Below are 14,427 nucleotides of genomic sequence, written 5' to 3'. Positions count from 1 at the left end.
ACCTACTCCTTATCCCGCGATATCACCATTAAGTACCGATCAAAGTTCTAAACCATTAAGCTAAGGTGGGTCGTGTTCTTTCACCATTAGCCTTCAAGATAGACAGATAGAAACAATTGCAAATCTCTGTGAAGAGCATATGAGAACTTAAGCATTGAGGCAAAGAGACCATAGGTTTACAGTGAGGGTTTGGTGGACCCTAAAGACATTTGACAATTGGTATATTCTATCATTGCTTGTTAAGAAAAAAACTAAGTCAAAAAAGCTTGGCCTTTTCAGTCATCTGACAAGACGAAATCTACCTCCAATGAGCTTGTACTGACTTGGCATCACAAATCGTTCAACCCTTCCTGGTTCACCAATCACCCTAATATCAATATCTTGGGATGATTTTTTCCAAACTTCCAAATCAAGAATATGCTAATATCCCTGAAGTCGATGGTGGGCGTACTGTGAGAAAATTGCTTCTCGCGACATGCAATTTTTCCATGTTTTCAAAGCCCCAGCTACCACTACAGGATTCTCAAGACTGTGAGAAACTTTCACTAGTCCTGAAAAGCATATCCGTCAGAGCGTTCCTGCTTCACCAAAAATTGACTGAAAAATTGAGAACTCTGAACATTTGAGCCCTTATGTTGTTACTGTGATTGTCTTATTATGTACAAAATTCTTTGAAATCTCAAACAAAATTGTTTCTTCATTAATTGACTATTGAAAAGAGTTCCACACTCCCCCCAGAAACCTTGCGCGCTAACTAAAGACAGGCATTAGATATAAAGAGCGTGATCCATTCGAGCACTCGTTCATTTGCTCAAAATCATGGACCCCTTCACATTTGCCGGAAAGCAACTTATTTTGACTTACGCATCTGAAGTGTGTAAACAGCTCTACCAAATTGATGAAAATCAGTGTTGTGGCTGTAAACATAAAACAAGTAACAGCGAATGTCTGATGCTAACGGAAGATGAAAAGATAGAATCAATTTTGATTTGGCCCTAAAGAATGTGATCCTAAAGTAGTAAATGATAAAATTATGGCGAACATGTCACCATTTAGATTATCCTATACCACAAAAATTGGACTCGAATCATGGTTGCGGAGCGACCCAATCTCCTCACGTCCTGATTTACAGAAGAAAGTCAAAGGCACCGTCAAGATCATAGGCATATATTAAATGGCGTTCTCCTATGACATCAGCAATTGTTTAGAACTATATAAGAACCCCAGCACTCGACTACAACAATCATTTCTCATGTGGTGGCTGCTCATGCTGCTTACGATTATTCCTCTGATCTTTTGCTTGGTGCGGGAATCTTATCACTGTCCACTTTGGAATATCCACGAACACGTTGATGGTGAATATCGACATCAAGGTTTCCAGTACGATAGCTCAAAGTATCTCTTGTGTCGACAATGCCGTGGTTATGATTGTCAGTGATGAAGTTGAGATGGTTGCCAGAGCCAAGATTCGACACGTCCTTGAGTTCTTTTATGTCGAACTCTGCCGGAGAGAAATGATGAAGAAGCTGACAAAAGAGTGTGAAGGATGCGAAAACGATTGGCCAAGTCAGCGCGATCATATATGTTTGATGACCAGTGATCATGATTTGTGGACTTTTTACTTTGATGATGTTAAAAATGTGATCGCTTTAAACATGATGCAAGATGTGTGTGCAGATCTTGTCAAGCTGGTAGATGTGTCTATGTCCTCAGAATGGGAAGCCTTTGTTTCCAACCTACCAAGCATGAACTCTAGTGTAGCAACGATGATAGCAAGTGATATGTCATTTCCCGATAGATATAACAGACCGATTGTGAACTTTGTAAATGACATGTGTGATGTAAAAGAGAATACTCGTGAACTATCTTCAGAACTATTCAGTGAGCTTATAAATGCTATGAAGATTAAATAAATGTTATAGTTTTCATATCGAGAATCATTGTTATGTCTGACTCCAAGGGGTAAAGACATGGGTTGTTTTCCGCCATCCTATCAAATTGGTATTGAACGGTTATTTAATCGCATACGCTGCATCTTAGCGTGCTGTGGAGGGACGAATGTAGTCAAAAACTCAGAGTTTTGCGATGGACAAAGCACTCAACCAGATCTACTACGATCTTCGAAGCGCGGGAATTTTTTCGGGGGTGGATGCTGTTTTCCGTGCCGCAAGAGAAAAGGGATACAAAAAGATCAATCGTAAGCAAATCAGAGACTGGCTAAAGAGACAAGAAGTGTACACGTTACATAAACCTGCTCGTTAAAGATTTCCTACCAATAGAGTGATCGTATCTGGAATAGACTCCCAATTCCAAGCTGATTTAGTGGACTTGAGCTCTCTGAGTAAATACAACGATGGATACAAGTACCTGCTGACATGCATCGATATATTTAGGAAGTACGCCTGGGCTATTCCTCTAAAGACCAAGTCGGGGAAAGATATATTGGATGGTCTAGTTAAGATCTTTAAGGCTGGAAGGATTCCCAAGAAGTTTCAGACCGACAAAGGAACTGAGTTTCTTAATCGTCTTGTTCAAAACTATTTCAAGAAAAATGCGGTGATAGAGCGCTGGAACCGTACATTACAGACTAAAATGTGTAAATACTTTACCTTCAAAAACACTTGGAGATACATTGACGTACTTCCAGACCTTCTCGAATCTTACAACAATAGCTTTCACCGCAGTATTCGAATGAAACCCGTGGAGGTCAACAAGAAGAATGAATCGGTGGTTTGGCACACCTTGTATGGAAAAACCGTTACAGAACCTATTCGCTACAAATTTGGAGTTGGCGATCAAGTCAGAATCAGTAAAGCTAAGAAGATCTTTGACAAAGGTTGTTTACCAAACTGGACTACTGAGATATTTATCATATCAGAAAGGCTCCCAAGGCGACCACCAGTTTATCGTCTAAAACACCTACGAGGAGACGTCTTAGGGGGTGTGTTTTATGAAGAAGAACTTCAAGGTGTTCAAAAAGACGATGATGTTTATCAAATAGAGCATATCTTAAAAAAACGAAGAGTGAAAAATCGTTTAGAGTATTTCGTAAAGTGGAAAGGGTATCCAGATAAGTTTAATTCTTGGGTCCCAGCTAGTGATGTAAAAGATCTATAACTTTCTGAATATCTAATAAAGTTTTAATTGTCCAAAATGCGCTGTTGTGTATCTCAGTATAAATACCTTTTCAAAATGCTAAAGCACTCACTAAGATTATTACCGTCATGGAAAACACACAATTCTATGTATGGCTTCCTTCTAACAGCAGTATGGATGTATTCCCATCCAACACGCTAGCAGAGTTTCGAGTTTATCTCCGTCAACCCATACAGTTGATGGGTGATTGGGAAGTGGCTTTGACGGAGATTCAGTACCCCCATAGTTGGAATAACGTTCGCGGGGAGTTTTGGAATCGATTTTATATCCGAAAGGGAAAGTCACTGGATGTGGAAGTGTTTATTGTGCCCCAAGGTCATTACTCTTCTTTAAAGAGCATCATCGACAAGATGAACGATTTGGTCAAGGCGACTAAGTACAAAGATCAGGTATGGTTCTCTTAGGAATCGCAAGGTCACAGTACATGTGAGGGATGACTATTCTGTATTTTTCTCGGATTTTGGAAAGATGTTGGGATTTTCCGAAGATCATGTGATTTCAAAAACCACTACGGCTGAACGAGAAGCAGACTTGGATCTTGGATTCCACAACCTGTACGTCTATTGTGATGTGGTGCAACCACAGGTAGTTGAAGACTCTCAAGTTCCTCTGATACGAATAGTCCCTGTCGAAGGAAAAGATGGCGAACGGGTTAGTAGGTCCTTTCTAACCCCACAGTATCTACTAGTCAGCAGGAAACAGTTCGAGACTATCGAAGTAAATATAAGGCTAGATACAGGCGATAAAGTCCCATTTGAAACCGGAAAGGTGTTGGTGACGTTGTAATTCAAGATAGCATCTCCTTATTTCAACTAACCATGCCACATTCGAACGCTGAGTATTACAAACAATACTATGTTAACCAGGCCCAACAACGAGGAGGGAGTCTGGCTGCCTTCCACGGAGCACCCGTGCAACGAGGATATGGATTGGGCTCTATGCTTAAAGGTCTTTTTCGTTGGGCTATGCCTCACGTGAGCGCTGGCGCTCAATCTCTTGGTCGTCAGGCCCTGAAAGGGGGCTTGGGGGTGGCTCGCGATGTTATGAGTGGTCAAAATGTAAGTGATTCCTTAAAAACAAGAGCAGGAGAAGTTGGCCGTGCAGTGATGAAGGATATGATAACTCAGAAACCAGGACAAACAGGAGGAGGAAGAAAGACTATAAAAAGGAATAATCAAAGGAAGCCTGTCATTTCACGTGCAGCTAAGAAACAGAGAACATCATCAGCTAAGAAGCGAGACTTCAATTTCTTCTAATGGCACAGTCAAAATTTCACGAATGCAGCAAGTCCGAACTTGACCTCTTTGCTGTACCACTTGTTCAAACCAATATTGAAAAGGGACAATAGGTTGAGTACTTTCCAGTGTCTAACGTTACCGATTCTGGCCCTATTGAATTCAGTGTATCAGGAAGTGGAGAGGAATACACAGATTTGAGACAAGCATGGATCTACGTTAAAGCTAAGGTTACCAAGGCCAACGGTGGAGATTTAGATTCTGCTAGCGATAAAGTTGGACCGGTCAACCTATTTCTTCAATCCCTGTTCAGTCAAGTCGATGTCAGTCTAAACGAAAAAGTCATCTCCGATTCCACCAACACCAACCCCTATCGAGCTATGATCAGCACTTTATTGACTTATGGTGCTGATGCTAAGAAATCGCAACTTTCTGCGAAACTGTTTTACAAAGACACTGCTGGAAAGATGGATGTCGCGGATCCCGTTGCCACTAGCCACAACACCGGACTGAATACCCGATACAAGTTTATCAAAGACAGTTCAACGGTGGAATTGATAGGACCTCTTCATTCACATTTATTTTTTCAAGATCGCTTACTACTGAATGGAGTCACCATACGCATACGATTGAATCGAAGTAAAAATGCCTTCTGTCTGTTGTCTGCTGTCGTTGGAGCTGATTACAAAGTGGTTATTTCCCATGCCAGGTTGTTTATCACAAAATTGAATGTGACGTCAGACACGTTCCTTGGTCACGCAGCAGCCTTACAGCATTCGCCAGCCCTCTATCCCATACGAAGGGTAGAATGTAAAGTACTTTCCATTCCCAGCGGCAACATGTCTTTCACCCCAGATGACGTATTTCTAGGACAAATCCCTAAACGGATTGTTTTGTGTCTTGTCGAAAATGCTGCCTTCAATGCAGCTTATAACAAGAATCCGTTCAATTTCCAACATTTCAAAGCCACGCAAGTCGGGATCTATGTCAACGGAGAAGCTCAACCACTCAAGGCACTGCAGCTGAATTTCGAACAAGAACAGTATCTCATAGGGTACATGAGTCTGTTCTCTTGTACTAACACCTTGTATCACGACCAAGGAAATGAAATCACCAGGCAAGAGTACCCAAAGGGATACACGGTCTATGCTTTTGACTTGAGTCCAGATCTTTCTCCGGTCCTCACATCTCTGTTATAAAGCAAGGAAATCTACGCATTGGTTTTCAGTTTGTTTTTCAGAGGGTCTTCCAAGTACCGTCAACTGCATCATCTACGCCGAGTTCGATTTTATGATTGAGATCGATTCGAATAGAATGGTAACTCGTTTATTTATTCATTTTCAAACAACACTTGCATACAGCGAATCAAGATCGAAACGTTAGCCAACGTCTCGGGGGCTGTCTAGGTCTTACACTTCTAATGGTTCCCGGTGTTTTATCTGAAGGGGGTAGATATGGCAGCTCACGGTAGAGACTACGCTTTGGACTTGGGTGTCTTGGAGGATTCCTAGGCGGAGGGGTAGGCAACCACACAATTTTATCTTCTTGATCACCCATTCGAGATTTGAATTCTCTCAATGCTCCCCTTCCTTGTTCATTTCTGACCAAATCTTCAGGAAAGTTCATCTTAGCGAGACCCCTTGCAAAGACTTGCCATCCTATTGGATCTACACCTTTGCGCTCTCTCATAAAATCTCCTATCAAATCAACTACATGGGAGCCTGGAAGAGGTCGGTCTTCAAACACTAGCTGCCCACGACTATCTCATTTCATGATTTCTGGGTTTTCTCTTATTTTTTCAATGAGCAGCCTGCCGCGGTTTTTAAGACACTTGGGTAAGGCACTGATAATGTCCCGCTCAATTTTATCCTGTACTTCCGATCTCGTTGCTGCTGCTGGTGGTGGTGGTAGTTTCTCCTCCCCCTCTTGTGGTTCCTTCTGATGTTCTGGACTAGCTTCAAATTTAATTTTCATGGGTTCATCTCTTCTCTGGTTGTAATAAGTGAGGTAGTTTTGAAGTGATTGACTGTAGTGTTTGACTTTTTCCTCGTCCGATAACTCTGTTCTTTTCAATACATCCTCCATATCATGATCAAGTCTACTCAGTCTTGACGTCAATGGTGCGGTTTGGATCTTTTCTCGCTGTTTGAGCCTTTCCAAAGTTTGTTCAGGGACCAGAACCATCTTCTTGGAGTAATTCATTTAAAAAAATGTTCTAGCACACTCAGCACGGGAGGTAAGAGAAGAGATAGAAAATTTCCTCCTTTCTGAACCAACACCGTTCTCTTTTGTGACAAAGGAACTTGTTTATCCACCAACGACAACAAAGGACTTTTATATCTATGATGTTGCTTCTTCTGATGTGGTGTGACTGGTACAGTGGACTTGAGGAAATTATACACACATTCACAAACGCTCTTGATGAGATCGTCGTCAGCAACTTTGAGCAAGGCTTTAGCTTGATGGGGTTTGCTTGTAGACAACACCTTTAGATGATGGAAGTTGTTTCTCACTCGTCGACTCATGATCAACTAAATTATCGAGTAGGAAGCGAGAAGCTTTATAGTTTTTTCGCGTACGCATATTGTGTTTCCTCGGGAAAGATATTCGTACGTAGACGAAAGTCTTCCGCAGTCTCTGGTTTGAGGTCACAAAGCAGGTATCCGTGGGGCTTGGCTGTGGCGTCGTTAAAGGCTTCTTGCATGTACTTCACATAACCAGGAAACATTTGTTTAGTCAAGTGGTTGATTTGACTTCTATCTCTTGGAGACTTGAAGAGGATCATGTAATGAGAGTTGAGGCTGATGTTTCGCAACTCTTTGCCTTGGTGGAAAATATTTTGCAAAATAAAAGTGCACGAAAGGTTCTTGTGGTGACATCCTTTGGTAAAAATGTTGGTTAGTCGTTTGTCATTGCTCACTTCATTCATCAAATCGTCAATAATTACGAGATTTCGGACACACGGGTCAATGATCTCTTCCAAATCATGAGGTAGTCCTTCCACGAAAGAAATGTTTAGCACGGTAACCATTATTTCTTTAGGTTTTTAGACTTTTTAACTTAATTCTGAACAAAGTGTACAACTTTGCTCGATTTTATGAGGGTGTTTATTCCTTTTTTTAGCGATAATCAAGGAACGAGCGGACCGTATTTGTCAACAAACAAAGCCGTATGTAAATACAGTCACGCACGGCTGAAGGCCTCTCTAAAAGCCCAACATTAAAACATTCATTCATTCATACATTCGTGCATACATCAATTCATCCATCCATTCATCCATCTATCCATATCTATCCATCTATCCATCTCCATCTATCCATCCATACATCCATCCATCCATTCATTTAGCTTTGTGACTAAATTAAAGTGCACACGGCGAAATGTTTATTGTTCTTCAGAATGTGGTAGATTAATATTTCCTTAAAAAGAATGATAAGCTTATCAGTAGATAACATGAAAAAATTCACATCCGAATTTTAGGCTTCACGGGCAATTGAATTTGAGGTGTCATTTTAATGAAACTTTGTATGAATATACTTTAAAATATACACTTTGAATATACAAAAAGAAAAAACGAGGAGTCACCGTCTTCGTTTTTATAAGCAGTACAATTTTGACGGAATTGCGAAAGAAAATTAAAGCGAGCGGGATACGCTCTATGTGTACCGCGAGAAAATGGAAGTCAAAAATATGAAAAATGTCTCAAACAACCAGATATTCCATCTGAAGCATCTGAAGTAATTTTCGAGATATTTCACTTTGTTCGCTATTTTGAATTGCTCATCAAAACATTCGAATGACGTCATCACGAAGTGCGCAGGCGCACAAAACCGATTGAAAATCGATGCGCAGAAAGATGCGGGCGAGCAATGCCCACGAACGTCGTTAAAATAGCCTACTTAAAAATAGCTTACTTCTGTCCTGAAGATTGGGGCGACTTTTACAATTGTCGCGTCACTTTGGTTCCAAACTTTTCAGTTGCAAACAACAACAACAAGCAAGGAAAATGTGCATTTGAATCATCATTCGTGCATGAGGCATTTTCGGTTGTCTTCTGATTGATTTCCTCAATAACATCATCTATTTCTTGACAGGCGTGGCATGTGATTTCATTTTCATAATGGCTGCATGCTTTCTTAAATGAAGAATCAGTGGCATCGCTCAATGAAAACACAATGCAGTGATCAGCGCTTCTTTCCTTGTCGCCAACATGAATTTTGAAATCTGATTTTAAGTACCTTCTTCCATCTTTTACCTGTTGCTTGTACCTTTTGTACCAACTTTCACTTACATTTCCTAGTGACCAAAGAGTTTCCACGATACACTTAAGTGATTCAAATGCTTTGACGCCTTCGGTTACCAAGTAGTCGAGGCCGTGCAGCGAAGTTTGCATAGAAGCCGAGCATACTTCTAAGATTCTAAACAGTGTTCGTTCACTTGCCGAATCAATTTGTATATCATTACAATATGACCTATATTGAGTGATAATCCTTGATGGTATCAGTGTTCTAATAACTGCAGGAATAACAGCGTGCTCACCGGAATCCATTTTAAGATTTCGAGTCCCGTATGCAACATCTTGGAAGAAGCATGGTCTAGATATAAAGTCAATAAAGTGGTCGGTTTTCACGGGATCAAGACGTGTACGATAAATTGGTTTCTTATCTACAGGTTTTCCCACACCTACATCTTGCGTATGTCTTCGCGCACTGTCGATTCTCCACTTAGAAATGCCCGGTATCATTTGCACAAGTTCTGCTTTACTAAAATCGTCAGCAAACAGCGATAATAACAGTCGTTTGGTTTGCAAGTTGTCTGCCTCTTTATAAGCTGAAATCAGAGTATCAACTACACCTCTTTCAAGGTTAGTAGTTTTGTTGCTAGGACTTCCCTTGTCTGGAACTACGTCTGTATACCGCAGACAATTCCAAAGTTGCTCTTCTTGTCCAGGTGCAATTAAAGACAATGCAGTTTCCACAAGCTCTTTAGCCTTTCGGACGTAATAGTTTTTCTGCGTATTTGAAACCTCTTCCCATGAAGTGTTAAGAATCGATGACAACGGACTTTTGCGACCCTCTGACAGTTGGACAAAGGTATTATTCTAAAGCTCCCTCTTCTGATGCTGAATTTCGTTCTCGTCCATCCATCTACTTGCTTCTTCCTGATCTTCATCTTCAATTGAAAGCATTGATAGGTCTTGAATGGTGCTGTCCACAAGCATATCGCTTGGTTCTTTCGTGTGCTCATCTCCCTCTTTCGTGCTTACAACAGGTACTGACTCTTCGTGATCTTCTGAAGTCTATAGACATCAGATACTAAATGAGTCCATAGAGCAAAAGAGTCTATACCATTTACACGAACATTTGCGAGAAATTGACGAATCTTGTACTCAGAGCCTGCGTTACGTTCTGCCGCAGACAGAAAGTAAGTAACGCGGACTCTGGGTAAGAGATTGGAAAATTATTTGACTGAATCAAAACATGCGCCCGGGGAATGAGAGATCCTTCCAGCAGACAAATAAATAGTTAAACTTACTTTCATTTCGTGTTCTCCAGTTCTTTTCAACTGGTAGTGACGTTTTCTACAGCTTAAACAAAGAACTGGAAGAGATGAAGATATAATCTGTTGCAGCTTAGACGATAACTTGACTGCCAGAAAGAACGCTGTTAATTATTTGTATATATAGCATCAATGTTGTTTGATAACAGCCACTGTTTGTTCTATATATTAACATTACAATTCATGGTTATGATAGGTTAGGTATGTTTTTATTTTACGGCCTGACTCATCTATTTAAGATTGAAATTTGATTTTTTCTTTTACAAATTGCAATACTTTTGCATTGTACGTTTACTCCGGTGTACAAAGAAATGATATATATGGCCGGTCTTTTTGCCTAGTGTAGAAGCTTTATACCTCATCATTACATTAGATATGTTCTTTATTTTGAATGTCGAAGTAGATTATGCTATAAAACAACTACAATAAAACAGGTATTTTAACAGCTCTTAAAAAATCTCATAAAGTCGAACGCAAATCCCTACAAAAATCTATTTTTTCATGTGTTACTGATTAAAACTTTTTCTAGAATGTTGATATAACCTAGATTTTTAGGAGGTTTTTCGAATGAGCTATTAAAAAAAAAAAGAGTCCCGTGCAAAATTTGAGGGTTTTGCCCTGTTGAATCTCAAAACGCGTATGGTTCTTCAATAAAATCTTGTAGATTTTTCAGCGGTTTTTGAGCGCGGGCTCATCGTGGGCTCAATTTGAACGTTCTAAAGTAGGCAGCCACTTTCCGTTGCGTCATTCCTACCTGTCACCGCAATTCGTATCTCATAAAAGAAATAAAAAAACTTGCTTGCTGTGCTGCGCGCAGTCATAAAGCACTTTGGGGTTGGCAGAACACTCGAGAAGTGTCGAGAAGCACTCCGCTACGCGTCGTGCTATTTGTTCAATATTTCAGCCTTAAGACCCCGGAAGCACGCGCGTACAAATTGCCAAAACAGATTGATATGTTTTGTGACAGCTTGCATGCATCCTTCTCATCAATTCGGTGTCTCTAAATATTTCATTTTTGTAGTGAAGACTTACCTGCTCCAATAGGAATGATTTGATTTTCGAACTTTAGAAGACTTCGCGACATCTCTAAATTAATGGGACGTGGATTCACCTCTTTCTTTCGCTTACCAACGTGTTTGCTATGAAAGCAAGAATGCCGTTTTCTTCCATCCCATCCGACAGTTAATTGATGACGATGTCTAGGACAAACTGTTAATATTAGAACTTCTTCTTCACTGCAAAATATCAATCCGGCACGATTCAACAGGACATCGACTTCTTAAACTAAATTTGTTTCTTTCTTTTGCCCGATCCATTTGCTTATCCCCAGTGCCGATAAATAACTGCTCAAGTCATTGGTACAAGATGTTACTGGTATAACTTGTGTGTTCATTGTTTTCACGAGAAGCACCACATGGTGAAGCGTCGCTTAAGAAAGAGTAACTCATCATGTAGAACTCTAGATTTATTTACTACACGAATTCAGAACTGCGACACTTTTTAATTGACGGTGTAACCAACAAACTGCATGCTTTTTAACACGCGTAATGATCAAAGTTTTCAAAATAATTCACTCGCACTGAGTTTAACTTCAAAATATGATTGTATACACAAAAGTTATAACATGATAGAATTAGTAAATGTATTTAATGCTTAAAAAAGGAAGTTAAAAAGTCCAAAAAGCTTCCAAAATGTAGTTTATCAACAGGTGACATTGTGTGACGCGAATGCTCATTTAGAGTAATTAGCGATGAATATGGTCCTGAAAATAGTTCATATTTCAAAGGCATTTAAAGATCCCCAAAAATTAAAAACATGGGGTGAAAGAAGAAATAACGCTAAGAACGGGGAACTTTGTTTTGTTTTAAACAAACGCCGCCGACCGGAGAAACTCGATTTTAAAAAAAAGGCTTTTTCAGCGAAGCGAGAATCATCGAATTTTGCTTTATGCAAATTATTGTCTTCATAATTTTCCTGAAAAGACTTCTTTTAATTCGTTTTGGCCTTGGAGGTATAACGTAGACCTTTATTAAAAAGAATACGATGTTTATCTTCAGATGCCGTGACAGATAAAAATTTGATGTCGCCGTCGGTCGCATTTTAAGGTGGGGGGGGGGGGGGGGGGGTGGTCGATCTCAGGAACAAAAGGGATTTCAAATCTAATAATATTCATTTTCAACATAGCTAGTCAAATGTATAAAGCAGCCGAAGTATGAAAAGAATCGGCCGACCCCCATCCGTTCGACCTGCCCGGTTTTCTCAGACACTCACTCTTAAAAGACTTGAACAAAATAAGTTTTATTTTAAAGATTTTAAAATTTTAAATAGGTTTCGACGGACAAAAGGGAGAAAGGGGATAATCGGGACATTTAATAGAGACGCGTGTTCACTCATAAAATATTTTATTGAATGAGTAACTAAAGGTGTTATACTTACAACTACATGTTTGGTCTATATGTTATTGATAAGCACCTAATATAAAAGATCAAGGAATATTAAATATCTTATCCGATAAAGTGTTGATTAAATATCTAAAGGGATGGTTGATATACCATCACTCAAAAGCTTACGCTTAGGATAGAAATACGAGAAACCATCTCTTACTTGTGTATACGCGTAGACACTATTGCTCACAACTCTAAAGCCTCTATTGATACCTGAATCACTGTCTTTGTTGAGCAAAACATTCAAATATTTCTCTTTATCGATGCAATTATTATTTTTACTGACACCTTTACATGAAAACTTATCCTTATGACCAAAGCAATAATAGGTTTTTGAACACAACCCAATAATCCCGTCCCCCCCCCCCCCCCCCACATTCTACTTTGAAGAGACCTGGAGTTCGTTTATCGTAACCTCTATGTTCCTGGGTATCTGTTCGTGGAAACTAGTTTGATTTATTATTCAAATACTCCACTTTTAACTCAGGCTTCACAAGTTGGTCTATGCTTTCTCCTGCTAAACCTATATAAGCTGAATCGGTATCCATTTCTGCGTATTGAAAATTACATCTATCAATATATTTATCCAAACAAGCATAATAAAATTGTAGCATCCTGAGTTTGGCATATTGATATACAAAGAAACCTATTTGTATTGGCAAATCAAACTTAATTTTCTTTTTACAACACTGTATTTCATATGTTTGTTCATCTATTTGCTCTATTCCTCTAAAATACATTGTGTTCACCAAAGGTGGAGCTTCGTCTTCACAACAAAACTGTATATCCCTGTGCTTCTCTTTGTTGGTTATTGTCTTCCCATAACTGTTGAGATGGATAAGAACAATTGAGTTTCAGTGATACCGAATTATTTTCTCTTTCCCTTCCCTTTCTTTTCTCTCTCTCTCTCTCTATTTTTTTATTTCTTTATTATTTTATAAATTATTCATAGTGTTACTCACCAATTTCATAGTTTCTGCTATGATGGCTTTACTTGGATCAACGTCACCTGCCCTTCTAGCGTTCGAAACAGCATCACCAAATGAGTTGAAGCATGCTTCAGGGGTGTATTCGATAACTTGATATACTTTGGTGACCACCAGTCCATGTTCAAGGTACCATTTAAGAAGAGGAGTGGCAAGGAGTATCTTGGTACCATGATTACTACCGATCAAACTATTTCTTGGTTGGTTCATGATATTTCTCTCTTCAGCGAACTGTTTCATGAAATCACCTATATCATCACGATTGATTTCAGCGTTTTTAAATATGGGGCACATTTCAGAAAACTTTTCACTAAGATGGTCTGGAACGTGAATATCGCACTTTACGCAACCAAGCAACTTTCCATCACGCACAGTCATGCTGTACTTTTTGATATTTAGTGGAGGCTTTGATTATGATTGCTTGCTTTAATGATGATTAATTCGGTATACTTATTCTGGTGCTTAACTTGATACAATGTGTGTAGAGAGAGGGGAGAGAGAGTCCTATTACATTTGTTACATAATAGAACTTAATGTTGCGTGACAAGTATATATTATTACATCCCCCTTTCCATTAAAGAAAAAAAAACTAATTTTATGAAACGCTAAAAATTATCTTAATAGAAAAAATATCATATGTAATAACAGTAATACTACTTGCTCATGCTTGCAAGTGTCTAATTTTTTTTTCTTTTCTTTAAACGTATCTGTTGGGAGGTCTTACGATTCTTCCACTTCGGGTAACTGTGGTCCCAGGTGCGTGGCTTCCGTTGTTTTCCAGAGGTTCTGCATTGCCTCTGGTCTCTGTTAGTTCTTGATATTCACTGGTAGGTTGCTCTGCCGCTGGGGGTGCTTCTCTGATGTGACACCTGTTGCGTCGAAGCTCACTTCCAGTTTGTGACGTCACTAAGTATGAGCGTGGTGCTTCAAGCTTTTCCTTGACGACTGCAGGCTCCCACTTCTTGGTCGAGGGATTCTGAATGGTGATGTTGGTACCTCTTGCTAGCTCGGGTAGAGGTCTGACATTACGATCGTGGTAGAACCTTT

General features: G+C 39.6%; 1 pseudogene; it reads right to left on the bottom strand.

The window, feature by feature from the left end:
• Positions 1 to 12,386: 12,386 nt before the first annotated feature.
• LOC148911690 (uncharacterized) lies at positions 12,387 to 13,758 on the bottom strand (annotated as a pseudogene).
• Positions 13,759 to 14,427: the final 669 nt, after the last annotated feature.

This window comes from Actinia tenebrosa, unplaced genomic scaffold (assembly GCF_029948245.1).
Source record: "Actinia tenebrosa isolate PJP-AT-01 unplaced genomic scaffold, QUT_ActTen_1.0 PGA_scaffold13__45_contigs__length_12533684, whole genome shotgun sequence".
Taxonomy (NCBI): Eukaryota; Metazoa; Cnidaria; class Anthozoa; order Actiniaria; family Actiniidae; genus Actinia; species Actinia tenebrosa.
Note: the sequence above shows the minus strand (reverse complement) of the source record. Positions and strands in the feature narration are given on the sequence as shown.